This window comes from Lepeophtheirus salmonis, chromosome 11 (assembly GCF_016086655.4).
Source record: "Lepeophtheirus salmonis chromosome 11, UVic_Lsal_1.4, whole genome shotgun sequence".
In the NCBI taxonomy this organism is placed as follows: Eukaryota; Metazoa; Arthropoda; class Copepoda; order Siphonostomatoida; family Caligidae; genus Lepeophtheirus; species Lepeophtheirus salmonis.
Window position 1 is genome coordinate 4,481,846 of NC_052141.2, and position 15,545 is coordinate 4,497,390.

General features: G+C 29.9%; 1 protein-coding gene across 2 annotated transcripts in view; it reads left to right on the forward strand.

The window, feature by feature from the left end:
• Positions 1 to 617: 617 nt before the first annotated feature.
• Positions 618 to 15,545, forward strand: part of LOC121126140 (thrombospondin type-1 domain-containing protein 7A) — a 286,559-nt gene continuing 271,631 nt past the window's right edge. The window contains exon 1 of one of the 2 annotated variants that reach the window (XM_040721441.2): positions 618 to 801. The gene's annotated coding sequence lies outside the window, so the exon portion shown is untranslated. The remainder of the gene's footprint in view (positions 802 to 15,545) is intronic. The other variant, XM_071891671.1, reaches the window with a different exon arrangement.

Consider the following 15,545-nt stretch of genomic DNA (forward strand, 5'->3'; position numbering starts at 1 on the left):
ACCGAGGGATAACATAAAATCAACTTCGTTGGCGGTGTAATAAATGCCAAAAAGGATTTATTCCACTGATTGGGTATATTTTTGAAAGTATAACACATTCCTCAAATAATTGTCCGTGTTATACCTAAATGTTTTCATATAAAATAATATTATAACAAAATATATAGCTTTTGACGTACTAATCCAATTAAATCAGTGGCAATTTTTTACTTAGTTGGTCATGATATCCTTTTGACATCCATTCATTTGCTGCAAAACCATTGTCACAAATACTTAATTAATCCGTGTGATCTAAATAGCCATTTAATATGTAATATTAAAGGATAAGAATCTTTTAGTATTAGATAAATTTCAATTTAGGTATATATTGTAAAAAAATCTGGTTATTTGTAAATGCAATTTTGTACTTGTTTATTTGTCCATAGAGACAAAGTTATTAAAGAAGAAAAAAGATAAAACTAGTCTCTAGTCCTTACAATAAACGTATTTATATACTATAAAAAGAAAGAGCGTGCGCTTTCTAAAAAAAGGAGCCTTCCCTAACTTCCCCTTATATATTATTATTTCTTTCAAAAGAAAAATATTTCCCCCTTCGCAGAAAAATATTACATATAGAATCAGTTTGTTACGAGACGCCTTAGGGAGCTTTCATAAGTTGAGCTATAAAATTGTGTTTGTAATATTTTATATATATATACAATAAAAGTGATTCTTAATTGTGAGCTTTTTTGTGTGCTGCTATTGTGTGTCGTCAGTTGATGATACATATAACAATAGAAGAAGCAACAGATAAATACAAAGGTTTGAATACAAAAACATACGAGAGAAAAAACAGTTGTGAGAGTTGCATATTTCTTAAGCTATATATTTTGAATTCACGGCCAAATTTTCCATTGTATTTATTTGATTCATAACAAAATTTTCTTGATACAGCAATAATATATTTTATGTACAGAGTTTGGCAGCAAAACGTTGACTCGAGAGGTTCCTTAATGGATAGCTCAATAGTTTTAAATTTTCAATAATAACATAAAAAAAAATTTTTTATCAAACTTTTAAATAAGGCCTTTGCAAATTTATTCCTTAATTTACCCATCTTCAGTATGAATAACAGCCTTTACAGTTCACCAGAAGGTCTTGCTTGAGTTGTTCTTAAACTCCTCTGACAAGTTTTCCCAAGCAACCATTATAGTGGTCATCTGTGAGTGTGTAGTTTTGTTGGTTTCCCTTACTAAAGTGCCTCACACAGCAAAGTCCAGGGGGTTCAAATCTGGCAAGGAAGGGACTACATCTCTTTGGATCAGAATCTAGCCTCTGTCCATAACCTCTATCATAACGTGGTGTGGGGTCATCATGTATCAGGACAATCCCATGTCGCTCTCTTGATTATCTTTACAGCCACGGAGAAGTAGTTTGCAAGACCATTCATCGACTTGGTGTGGTCCTCCTTGATCATCTTCTCCAAGCTGCATATGAACTCTGGATCCCTCTTTAAATTGTGGCTTCCACTTGCTACTTTTCCGGAGAAGTCTTTTCCATCATTCTTCATATTGACCATCTTGAAAACCAATCTCCTGGTTACCTTCAAATCTCCAGAATCTTGAGCATGAAAAACTGCCCTTACAGGTCGCCAAAAGGCATTGCAAGAGTTGATGGCAAGCTCTTTATACAATTTGTCTTGGGCAGCCACTATGGTGGCCTTCTGTGAGTCCACATTTGTGTTTGAAGTTTTTTATGTCCCTCTCGAAAGCGTCCCGCACGGCACAAGTTCCAGGGGTTTCCATGGAAAAAATTATATTAATTAACTGTCCACGTTTTGCTGTCCAATTATGTATGTTTAGAGGTATCATTGTAAAAATATTCTTGATAATTTAATATTCAGTTGTCAATAAAGTTTATGAAAGGGAAATTTTAGTTATCCTTCATTAACGAGCATGGAAGGCAAACGTGATGCTGACTTCCAGCTTCACTTTTAAATTTAAACTTCTGTCTACTCAAGGAGTATTAATAATTTGCAAATAAAACCCTTCTTGATATTTACATGATATATTTTGTAAAAACCACTCATCTCTTTGTTGTGTAAATTTTTGCCTAATTGGACTCCATGAAGTACTTGAAAAACGAAGGAAAAGTACCTTTGTAAAATAAGCAAGTACATTTTTGCGTTATATTTATATTGATTTGCTAAAGCACTTCAAAAAATGTACATAAAAGTACACAATTCATTTATTTACATGATCAAATCAACATCTTTGACTTGATTGTTACAATGTTTATATATATATATAAGTAGTATGTCAAACAATCTTGAAGAAAATTGAAGAAAACGAAAAATACCCACAATTTTTTTGTCATTTCATAAGAAATAGTACTGTGGTTGGGTGATCGTAAGACTTTCAGTGACAAAATTAATTTTTTCCTTTGTAGAAGTTCGGTCAGACTTCTCATGGAGAGCAAATCGGTACATAGTTTGAGACTGAAAAAATTGGTCTGCAATTTCATAACTATTAAATCTCGATTTACGGTCTAAAAACCGCGTTCTGGATCGATATATCGATCCAAATAAGTCTATAAAAAATAAAAAGATCGAAAGTCTTAAGACTATTGGATACATACAGACCAATATTTCATCGACATAGTCTTAATATTAAAATTTATGGGATGTGTTAAGATACTCAAGAAATTTAGCTATATTTCAAGACCTTTATTTGATTTAAGGGCCTTTAATTGACCCCGAAATGACCTTTTTCAACCATAAATTATATACATTTCTCCTACTTTAATTTTGACAATCAGTTTCAGCAACTTTCAGTGCAATTTGCGTTTCATCCCAAGGCGTTTATATAACTAATTTAGAATTATAAATCAATGATAACTCGTCAAAGAATAAAAATGTTGTCCATACTTAATTTTGAGATAAATAATAACTTGTTTGTATGTTAGTATGAGTTATCAAAACCTAACAAACAGGTGTGTATAACACCCATTTGATAAATAGGAAGCGTTATAATTCTGTGACTTTTGTTCATTAGGAAAATGTACGTTTATAATTATTTTTTTTTGAAAATCCATCAAAATCAACCATTTTTAATTTCAAGAAAAATTCCAAATAAATTTAATTTAATTCATATATCTCAATAATTCGTAGATATATTTCAATGGGCTATTAGACTTGTATTCAAACTTCTAAGATGATTTAATACCCACTAATTTTTGCTACAATTTCAAGCCCTTATTTGAACTAAAATACTCATATTAGCACCGATGTGATGTTTGTTAAATAAAATTGATCTATTTCTCATTATTTTATAGTGATGATCAATTTTGTCTACTTTAACTGCAATTTGAGACGTACCCAAAGGGTTAATAAGTATAATTATTAAATTGAAATCGACAATGATTTGTCCATGTATATTTAACCCAATAATGTCCAGTTGATTTATAAGAAGGTTAGAATTATCAGATTTTTGTAAATTACAAAAAAAAAAAATCCATTCCTAAATTTATTCATTTAAAAATTCATTAAAATGAAACATTTTAATTGAAGGAAAAATAACAAATATTTCATAGACATATTTGAATCAATTATGTACTTTGTATTCAAATTTCTGGTATATATTAGAATACTCAATAATATTAGCTTTATATTTTTTTATATTAGAACCTTTGTTTTATTTAACAAACATATATTGGATCCGATATGGACCATCAAAATATATCAATTTCTCATTTTTTTTGTGACGATCAATTTTGATTATTTTCAGTGCAATTTAAGTCTCATCCAATACAGTTAAAAATAATAATTTGTCAATAGAAATTGACGATAACCCATCAATAAATACAAATGTAGGCCACATGCAAATTTTAGAAAAATATTCCAAATTGCTTTTATGTTAACAGTCCACAAATATATATACAAATTCGTTCATTTTTAATGACTTTTTGTTTTATGTTGATAGTGTTTGACAAAAGTGAAATAATAACTCTGTTTGACTATGAATTATTTAATACTTGCTCTCACGTGTTATGTATAAATATTGTATGCATATTTACAAGTTTTGTAAAGTTTTTTTTTATTAAATATTTCTTTTTTTTTTTGGGGGAGGGCCGTGTAATAATAGTGTCCCTTTTTGAATGGCTAATTAATCTGATAGTATAAAAACCCTCAAATAAAAAAGAGAGTTTTAAAAAGCCTGTAATAAAATAATTTATAAAAATATTTAAATAAATTTATGGGCACATATTACGTTTGTGACTAACTTTTTTTTTTTTGGGGGGGGGCAAGATGTATCTATAACAATATTGGTTCTAGTACACTTTAACAAAAACCTTCTTACCGAAAGCCACTTTTCTAATACCATTTTGCTAAACGGACGCATATGCCGAATGGACAGTTTACTGTACGCACGCTTTTCTAAAAAATATATTATAAATATATTTTTCATTGATTCATGCTCCAATAAATGAGGATTTTAATTCATGTTTGTCACATGATCAAGGATAAAATGCCTAACACATGGTTTGAAAAGTCAAAGCAGGTTAAATCTCTCTGTCACTGCATTCCTAAGCATCAAGGATAATAATATGCTATACTAAACCCTGGCCACAGGTTGTTCAAGTAAACAGCTGGCCCAAAAGTAGGTTAAATTTCACCGCCCCCCCCCCACTTCTTTGGGAATCAAGGGCCCTTTGTAATATTCTAAAATACACCACAGCCTTGATGCTCAGTGAGGTAGCAGGGAGAAATTCTAAAGTGGTGTATTATAAAACACTATTTCTTTTTAATTCACTTCATTTTCACTAAGTACCAACATTTAAAAGACGTCTGTCAAAATTTCATGACAATCTCTTCTTTAGTTTGTGAGTTTTTGTTCCAAGTGGGACGTTACGTTTGCTGTTATTTCCCAAACAATGGACCCAAAACAATTTCTTAATTTTACACTACTTCTTGATGGGGAAAATATCCGGTTCACGCTAAGCAATGGCTTAAGATGTATTATGGGGACTCCCCTCTTAAAAAAAATATATATATATTTATTAAAAAGCAGCAAATTTAATATTATTATTAAAGTGTTTCTTTTTAAGTCCGGGACTTTAGGCCCATGTGTTACTTATTTCCCACAAATTGCAATCATTCAGTATTAATTAATTATTAATGAATTGAATCTTTTAATCTTTTTATTTTGAGGATACTTCAACAGTTGGCTATAAACGCTATTAGAACCCTTGTAACAAAACTTATGACAATTGTCAAATAAACCATGGCATTACCTTGCTAACGTGTAAAATATTGAGTCAATTGTCTATGTTTGAATGTAACATGAATGAGAATCATAATTATAATTAGTATTGTAGAATTAATAGTAATCAAAAATATTAATTATTTTTTTCGCCAAAGATACCGTTCGGTAAAATTGTCATTTCGCAATATGTCTGTTTGGTAATGAGCCAACTCGGAAAATGGCTTTTCGGTAAAGTAACCGCGCACGGTGGATATTCACTAGGATAGAGCTTATTTTTTCAATTTAAACTTTTTTATTAAAAACTTAACCAAGACATTTCAACACCTTCTTCCATTCAAATGGTATTTTCTTTTATACTAAATAAATGAAATATATGTTTCTAAAATTTGTACATAATCCTAGACAAGGTATTCTTTTAGTAGTGATAACATATAAATAGTACAATGTCTCAAGATAAAAATGACAAAATTGTTTGTTCAAACGAGATAAAACTTGCTAACAGTATTTTCTATTAAAATGATATTATTTTAAATAAAAAGTTGATGTATATATAAGTCTAAAATGTTTCATATATATTCCCAAAATATTCTAATATTTTAATAAAATATAAGATTTAAAAAGTATGTATTTAAAAATAATAAAAAACACACTTACACAGTTATACGTGCCAATATTTTTAAAATTAAATCCCATGTTTTAAGCTGCAATTATCAAATTTTAAAGTACTTCATATCCGGTTTGAAGCAGCATAAAAAGATCCGGGAAACACTTTTTTTTTTTTGAAAACTAATTCTTTAAAATTAACTTTTTTCACAAGATGCTGTTCTTTAAATTATATTTGTAATATTTTTCAAATAATTAATTGGGAGCTCCATTATTTAGAATTATATTTGAACACTCATAATAAATTATTAAGCTATTTTTGTTCAGTCACTCTTGATTTTTTTATGCGGGGAGTTGGTATAAAAAATGAACGTAAAATGAATCAAATTCAAAGTGAGAGGAGGCCATGACTCATGGTCTATTCTCAATGACTTATTACAAAATATAAGAAGATTCACTTCAGATTTACTTGTATAAATTGAGTGACTGAATTAATTTTTTTATAAAGTATTTAATGTGTTGATGACTTAAGCATCAAACTGCTCGGCTTTATATTAGGTAATAAATTCTATGGAAAGATACGTTATCAAAATCTTACACTTTTTATAATATTATTATTTTACAAGAATAAAAATATACATTAGGCTTAGAGTGTATTTTTTTATCCATGAAAAGTATCAAAGTAATTTCTTAATAAGTAAAAATAGCTAGACAAGACAAAATGAAAGCTTTTTCCTAGCTTTCTTTTTAAATTTAATATCTAAAAAAGATTAAAAAAAAGATATAAGTTATATCATCATGAGTAGAGTTGTGAAAATTGTCCAAATTCTTGTGAGTGTAAATCTAAAAGGATAAAATATGTTGACAACTTTGATAGAAGATCATTATGAAAAAAATATCACTCCTTTCTTGCTAGTATATATATATATTCTTTTTTTTTTCAAAAAAGGAAAGTGTTGGATCAGACCTAGCACTGATCGTCTAATCAGTCTTTCCAACCCCTTTCAGCCTTTATTTTTCTAATCAGTACGATCTTTTTTTAAATTCAACGGTATTAAGAACTATTACATCTGTTTTTCAGTACTACGGTTCTAGCTATATTTTATTTTCTGTGAAAACTAAGAAAATAATACATGATATGTAGTAATTTTTTTAAAAGGCCACTACAAGATTATATTTGGTAGTGGAGGCTTAGTTTATTTATATATATATATTTTTTTTAATTTCAAAAATCCATTATTATTCAGAAAATAAATTCAAAAATATATAACTACTCACAAAAAATTAAATTTTTTAGAAAAAAATTTCAAAAATGAAATGTCAAATATTGATTATTTTGAAAAAAAAATTTTTATTTATAATTTTTTCCAAAAAAATTTCTAAAATGAAATTTCAAATATTGAATGTTTTGAAAAAAAATTTCTTATATATAATTTTTTCCAAAAAAATTTCTAAAATCCACAGCTATCTAAGAAAGGAAATTTAAAATATTGACTTTTTTGAAAAAAAAGCTCATATATTTAATTTTTTTTGAAAAAAAAATCTAAAATATACAGTTATTTAGAAAAAATAGAATGTTTCCGGCTAAAATTTCAAATATTGAATTTTTTGGAAAAAGATTTTGAAAAATCTATAGCTTTTCACACAAAATTTTATTTTTTGAGAAAAAACAAAAATTCCTTTTTTTATTATTTTGGCGGGGGGAGGCTACAGCCCCTCCAGCCCACCCCCTGATAACATCCCTCTTTCATTTTTCTTCTTTCCTACTAGATAGGATTGAAGAATAAAAGAATGAAGACACAAAATGAATAATAGGTAAAACGTAAAAAAATACGTCAATAATATTTATCATCTCCCCTAATTGAGAATTTTTGAAGAAATTCCCCGACCCACAAATATAGTATTCCAATGGCTTCAGAAACATTGTAAGTTAGATACCATAAATAACTCAGTATAAAAGTAAGCATTTGTTTATACCAAATCCCTTGGATTACTATATATTTATGTAACCCATCACAATTCAACTAACTTTTTCTTCTTTCTAGAGTAAAAAATTATATTTCAAGATAATATGCTAGAATATCATTTATATAATTCAATTATTAATTAAAATTTCCTACATTTTAACCTATCAAAGTCATGTTCAAACTTATGTCTTAATCATTTATAAAATTCAAAATCCTTGATTAGTTGTTTGATTATTTAAATATATGGGTTATTATAAAATATTACTATTCATAATATGGATTTTGATGAACTAACATCTAAAATTGAACATATTTTCAGGTGTATTTGACCTAGTTTTTCTAGCAATCGTGAAACTATAAGCCTCTTTTACATATGAACTTATTACATGTGATAATTATTTTGAACAGTTACAAAATTTATATATGACTGAAAAAGGATAATTATAATTATAAAAAAATCAGTAGTATATAGATATAAGAAGATTTATATGATTTGGAGGTATATTTGTGACCTCACAAGGTTTTGCTGGAAGCTTCTCTCAAAAATAGATGGAGCTTTTATGAGCAGCAAGACTTGAACAGCAGAAGTATTACTGACTTGTTAAATATAGGCCACAACTCTTTCCTTATTATTCTACCTCAATAGACAGGTGTTGTTGTTGTAGTATCTAAGAGATTAACTCTTTCTTTGCCCTTGTTATATTTAGAAACGCTATCAGGAAATGTCAGGTTCATGTACTTTTCTTAATTCTATTTACTCTCTTGCCTTAGAAAATGGAAAATCTTTGAAACTATCCCTAAAATTTTGTCAACAGTAGATACTGCTTATAAAAACATATATTCTTCTAAATCATAATTTTTATTCTACTGCTAAGATATCAATTTTTAAACAACCTAATTTCAAAAGGAAACTAAAAAGTAAAAATTGAAATGAAATGACTAAAAATCAATTTCGAGAAACATCAAGGATCAAAAATAAAATTTTTAATTAAAATTTAATATTTAACCCGGATACTTTACAAGATATTCACCTCTTCCTGGAAACCATAATTATGAATTGAACATCACTCCCGATTTAATCTAGACTTTTGAGTAATGCGGCGCCCTAGTAAATAATTTATATCATGTGAAGTAAAGCACTTATTATAACAAAAAAACCGAAACTAATTAATTAATGTTCCGTGTCGATTTAAAAATTAATACTTATATGTAATGGTAAATTTATTAATCTATCTTCTGTAATGGGTTAGAATAGAGGCTGGACTAATAATTTGATATTAAAGCAGAGAGACTTAGATCTTGTTTAAAACTTGAACATCATTTCGATTGAAAAGATAGCTCTTTAAAATAAATATTTGATCTATAAGTCTCAAAATTTGTATACGTGTCTATCTAATATCCTATGTAATTCAGTCGCATATTAATAATTAAAGACGAGATTCGGATTTGTGTCCAAATTCGATGAAATATTATAATAATTTCACATCTTCTATTAAAATATTTTTTTTTTAAATAAAAAGAGGATCGATAATTCTCAAAATTTGTTTACTGACTATTACATTATGTAATAGGACAAAAAAAGGATTTAAAAAAAATATTTTTACGTTATCAGGTATGCCATTTTTGAATAATATCTACTTTAGCATGAGCTTCGTTTGTAAAATAAAACAAAATCATAAAGATATTTGATAATTAAACTAGTATAAAACTGAGGTGTTTCTACAGCCACTTGACTCTAATGGCTTACAAACTTAAGGATATTTTAAAGAAAAACATGACAAATGCATTTTTTAATTTAAAAAAAAATCCTATTTCTTACTAATTGTTAATCTAATAATTTCGTTGTACAGATAATCGTTAATAACTGGTTTATCTGTGCAAATATTGCAAAAATTATGTAATAAAATGTTCTGGAAGTGTAAAATAAAGTATTGTAATGCCAGGGGTTCGTATTTGATGTCCAAAAGGCATCGTTTTATGAAATTTTTTCTTAAAAATTGACGTTGTATGAAAAAACAAGAGAAGAAAAATTGTAAAAAATAGTCAGAAAATGACAGATATATTAGTTAAACATCAATTTTTATGTGTCAAATTTATATGCAAATGAATTTTCAGATAAATTACTACAAATTTTATGTAATTTACGAATCCAATATTTCATTGGAAGTTCATTTTTGATAGTTATTCGTATGGTTGTTTTATTGAGACAACAGTCATATTTGATTATTAGTTCAACACCCTATCTAGTTTCCTTGATCTCGAAAAGACAAATTTTGTGTTTTGAGTATAGAACATGCACCCAACAAAACAAAAAAATGGTAGGCCGTCTTGGCTTGATCAGGTTAAAAAAAGGAACCCATTCAAAGTTTTAGCCTCCTAGGTCCAACGGTGTTGGCACGCATAAAGTATACACACAATCTGTATTTTATTTATACAGATTTAAAAAAATTAAGATCAGGCGGTTCCTTGATTTGGTCTTAAGTATAAAACGTCGACTATTCCATTACTTGAAGAGGGAATTTCTTAGTCAGCTTTATCAGTAAAGTAGTCGAAAAAGAAGGGTTCACTGTTCTTGTCATTTGGTAACCTAAAATACATTTGTGTTTTTTGATTAAAGAACCCATTATTTCTATCTATTGAATTCTAGAGACCTGGAATTATCAGGCGGAATTTTTATTCCCATATGAGGGGAATATAAAAGAATGGCTGGCGAAGAAGGAAAGAAAAAGAAGAATCAATCTCAAAATGGGTCAAAACAGAGTATAATAATTTGTTTATTAATCTACTCAGAAGAGAGGGAGAAAAAGGGGTTGACCATTCTCATCATTAATTCTGTGGATAAACTTCCTTATTTGTTACTCAACTCATACGTATAGCTCATTAGTGAAGCCCATGGGATTTTCTTCCATATACATATATACGAGTATATAAAGGGAGTATATGGCTAATTGATACCAGGGGTTTACAGGGAGATTATGTTGTAGTCAGGTGTATATAACATGCACTATGTATAGTTTGGTGTTTAAGAATCAAACATTTATTAATTGGATTATATTACTAGACTAACTATATTACATCCTCCATATCACTAACATACAGAGTAGGAACCCAAAACTGGCAGACGCGTGACTAAATAATGAAAAACGTGATTTTTAATGAATCAAGAAAAGACAAATCTAAACCAATTCGTGATATGTTCAAATACAATATTTAGATATTGTTTTATTGTAAATGTCCTCCTTCACAGGCAATAACAGCTTTGATAATCTGGCAAACAGATTGACAGCTCTTTACGATAAAGGTAGTGTCCATGGCTTAGTACACCGTCATAATGGCCACTCGGAGTGAACCAAAATTTGGATGCGAAACATGCCATACATTCTTCTCCAAGACACCTTAACCCGCAAAGTCCAGGGGGTTGAGGCCAGGACTAGGGGAGGGCTACATTAAGGTAGGCCAGAAGTCAGTCAAATTGTTGCTAGAGGAGTTTTTGCTCTTCTTGGCTCTATGGACCTGTAATGGACTTCTTGTCCAAATATACCAACGGTCTTTGCAGCCTTCTCGGCACTGCCGCTTTTTGTCGTTGCTTCGACATTTTTACACCATGGGATAAAAATAAAAATTGTTTTTTTTTACCTGTCCCTTGGCTTGCGTAATCCAAATAACGAGAATGAAATCGTAATATAATGCAACTGCAAGTTTTGGGTCTTCACCCTGTTTTGTAGATACAGCGCTCGACAATTATATGTTTATAGATAAAGTTGTAAATCATATGACCTGCAGGTTTTTTTTTCTTTTTTTAATAATCCACAAAGTATATGGTAACTCTGACAATTTGTAGAAGGTGAGCAGCTTAGCTGTCATGGTATTTGATTATATTGGCTCCAATTAGCAATAGGAATAAGGAAATAAAAGTAAATTCCATACATATGTGACCTGTCAACACGAAAGTAAGCACGAGTGTTTGTCTGAAAGTTGAGAATGGATTACATTTTCATTTTTAGACGAATAATGATCGTCAAATTATTCTTATTAAACCTTCCAGGCGACACATATTGCAATTTTAAGTAGTTTGAATTGATTGTCAGAATATAATCACTAGAATGGCACTCTGTAGAGTGTACACCTACACCTATGGTCATTTTCCCGAAATAATATATAATTTATTTTCTTTGTTATAGACAAAAACCTGCTATATTCAACATGTTGGATTTAATGTCTATTGCATTCACACTCTAATATGTCTTATACATTTATATGTATTATGTACCACAAAGAGATGATTTCATGTTTGTATCTCAATTTGTTCAAAAGTGATGGGTAATTATGCATTTTTAATGCACTTTGACCCCAAATGAGGAAGTGTCTAAATCACTGGCGCTCGAGTATCAGTACTCCTTCCACACATCATTGTAATTAACGAAACATTCAATTTTTATAAATATAAATATCTGTTAAGTAGGGGTTTTGCCAGCTTGTATTAGTCTAGGCCCAGAAAGTTATTAATACCATTATACAATTACTTGTATAAATTTGTTTATTATCTATATTTTGTACATGTTGCAACCAAAAAATGATATAAATAGTTTTAAAAAAAGGATTTACAATAATTTTTGGGATGAGGATACCGCAATAATTAAATATTCCATTGATTATAGATATAGTAATTCTATCATTTTTGACTATTTGAACTATTGTATGGCACATTTTGAAGTTCAGATGCGACTCATAAATACATAATAACCATCTAATTTTAATAGATCAACATAAAATGAGTGTATCAATTTATAGTTGGTGATAAAAATAACAAGTTTTGTAATTAAATAATTAATTTTAAGGCCAAAAATTCAAAAGTTGAGTACAAATTGTACTCAACAAAAAAAAAAAAAAAAAAAAATTCGGGCGGACTTTTGTAACTTTTGGGGGCCTAAAACAAAATCCTAAATTTGGGAACAACTGTCAATGAAGAATGGGCTAAAATTTAAAAAACCCAAAGAAATTACTATTTTTTTTCGTTCAAAATAAGCTTTTTAATTTTTATTATTCGCTTTATGGAGCGGAGTGAGTCTGTCTAAGACAAGTCGAGCCATTGATTAGCTTAAATGGCATTTAGTCCCATCAAGAAGCACTGTAAAATTAATTCACAAAATTGTTTTTTATCCAATGTCTTTGAAATAACACAAAGTAGCGTACCATTTAGCTCTATAACCCACAAACTAAAGTACGGATTATCATGTCAATTTTGACAGCTGTCTTTTGAAAGTGCGTACTACCCAAGGTTAATAGAAATACGAGGCTATACCATAACGCATGTACGACGAATGTTTCACTTCCACCACACATTGATAAGTAATGGCATAGTGTGTTTTCTCAAAATCTGTCCTTCTTACCAATATATACGATGTATTAAATTGAAAATTGTAGTAATAGTCACGTCATAGACTATGAGTGGTTGCGTGTTTTGTGGAAATCTGCATATCTTGCCCAGTAGTCGGTTTGAATACATCAAATTGAAAATTATTGTAAGCCCCATTACATGATGGTCTAACCTTCTATTTCTATAAACCTTGGTACTAACTGAAAATGAAGAAAATTTCAAAGAAAAATAGTGCCATCTATGTATGAATCCCAGAACTTTTCAGCCCATGTGTTACTTCATCAGACATCTTTAGCTAACGATAAAGTAAATCTAATTATATCTGTTTCTAATAAAGATTCATTCATGTGGCTCTGAGGAAGCTCTCTACATTTCGACTACATCTTAATCATAGGTACATACACCTAGATGGAACAAATCCTCCCTAATAAATAATCATGAAAGGTATTGAAAATTTGATATCAAGTGAATGGATGGAAGAATAAAATCATAAATAGGAAATTGTCAATATGAACCGGTTTATTGAGGGGGGGGAGGTTAGGGATTGTATGTACGTACAATGTTATTGGAAATATCTGTCTTCCTCTTCAAAATGGGGGTAGCTATAGATATATATTTCCATTTGTCAATGGGAGTACCCCAGAGAAAGGAGTATTAAAAAAAATATGTTTTTTTGGGGAGAATTGTAATTATAAGCCTTTCATTTCCAACTACTGTTTATATCGAACTTGACTGAATTTCACCCTCTTCTGATAGTACTATGTGTACTACATTTGCCTTCCCTTCCTCATTCGTCCATGTATAAATGTCTGAGGTAGGGGTACTATCAAGGGAAACGGAGGCTCACTCTTCCCCCAAGTCTATAACCCTATAATTTAAATGTCATTATCAGTGTTTCATATCAGGGGTATGGAACTGTATTTTCTTACTCTCAAGTTCTTTTTCTTTTCCTTCTTCTTTTGAGGAATACACTCAGTTACTGCAATCGTCATCATGTACCCCTTACGATAACAATGATATCCCCCCCCCCCTTTTATAATTGCAAGTTAGTTGGATTATGATCTGTCCAAGACAGGGGTAGAAAAAGTAATGAGAGAAAGAACTGATAAATCAATTGATTAATTCATAAATAGAAAGATTGGTCAGAAGGTGGAAGAGAGGGAAACTACGTCATAGACGTAGTTTCATATGACATAAATACTGTTTATGTTGGCCATTTTGGTATCCTAAACAACCATGTTTTATAGCTAATGATGTCAATCCTGTGCATTTTTAGCTGGACCGATTTTTTTGGAATAGGTAATCTAAAGAATAATTTATCTTTTCCTTAGCAGTAGTCATTATTATTTAATTCCTGGGTGTGAACTTTATTTCCTACTAGATTCAACTATATTTGAAACATAATTGAACATTCGTGTGTGCTCCTTAAACCCTGAGGATTGGATGCGGAGATATAAATGTAAGTCCTTGTTGGACTCAGAGTATAATTTGGGAACAATACCGGAGTAGTTATTGCCAATGACCATGTTTATTTCCTTCCCCCCTTGTCACAGCTGATAGCTGCTGATCTCCTCCGAAAAATCCCTCAAATTGTCAGGGTTACGATATAAATTTTCTTTTTCTTTTTATTTTAACATTCCCATTCTTTGCAGGATTTTCATAACGACTTATAACAATGAAAATCTTTATTTTACATTAGTATTAAGGAAAATAGTTAATTATGAGATATTGAATAGCTTTATTATAGCGAGTTCTTTGAAAAGTCTTTATGACCTTTGGTTGTGCTACAAATAACCATGCACAACAGATCCGAATGAGGTTGTACAGGAAGTTCTGCAAAATATTTTTTGATTCTCATATCATCCAGATGATTACTATTAAATATGATTTCAACAGCTTCAATTACAGCCTCCAGACGAGGTCGGAGTGCAGTATATACTTTAGCAATATAAGTCCTGAACATCCTCCTCCAATGGAACTTTACAGAGGCTTTGAGGTTGGTAATGTTCATGTGGAGGGCTCTATAGACGTTGGACTCGATAAGCCAACACATTGAAAAAACTAAAGGATTCACAAAAGGGGACTGGGAAGGCCAAAAATCTTTGGGTCAGAAACTCATATTTTTCTTTATCATTAGTCTACCCCTTATAGGTGATACCTGATGATTTCTCCATATCCCCATAATCTTTCTAACTGTGTACACTGTATGACGGTAACCTTCAGCTTCTTGACAATGTCGGATTTGCTATGTCTGGCGCGGACCAATGTGGTAATATCTAACCTTTTTGTTTCCATTTTTATTTTTCTTTAACAAATAAGAATGTTACACCCCTATTTCGTTAGTTAAGAATTCCA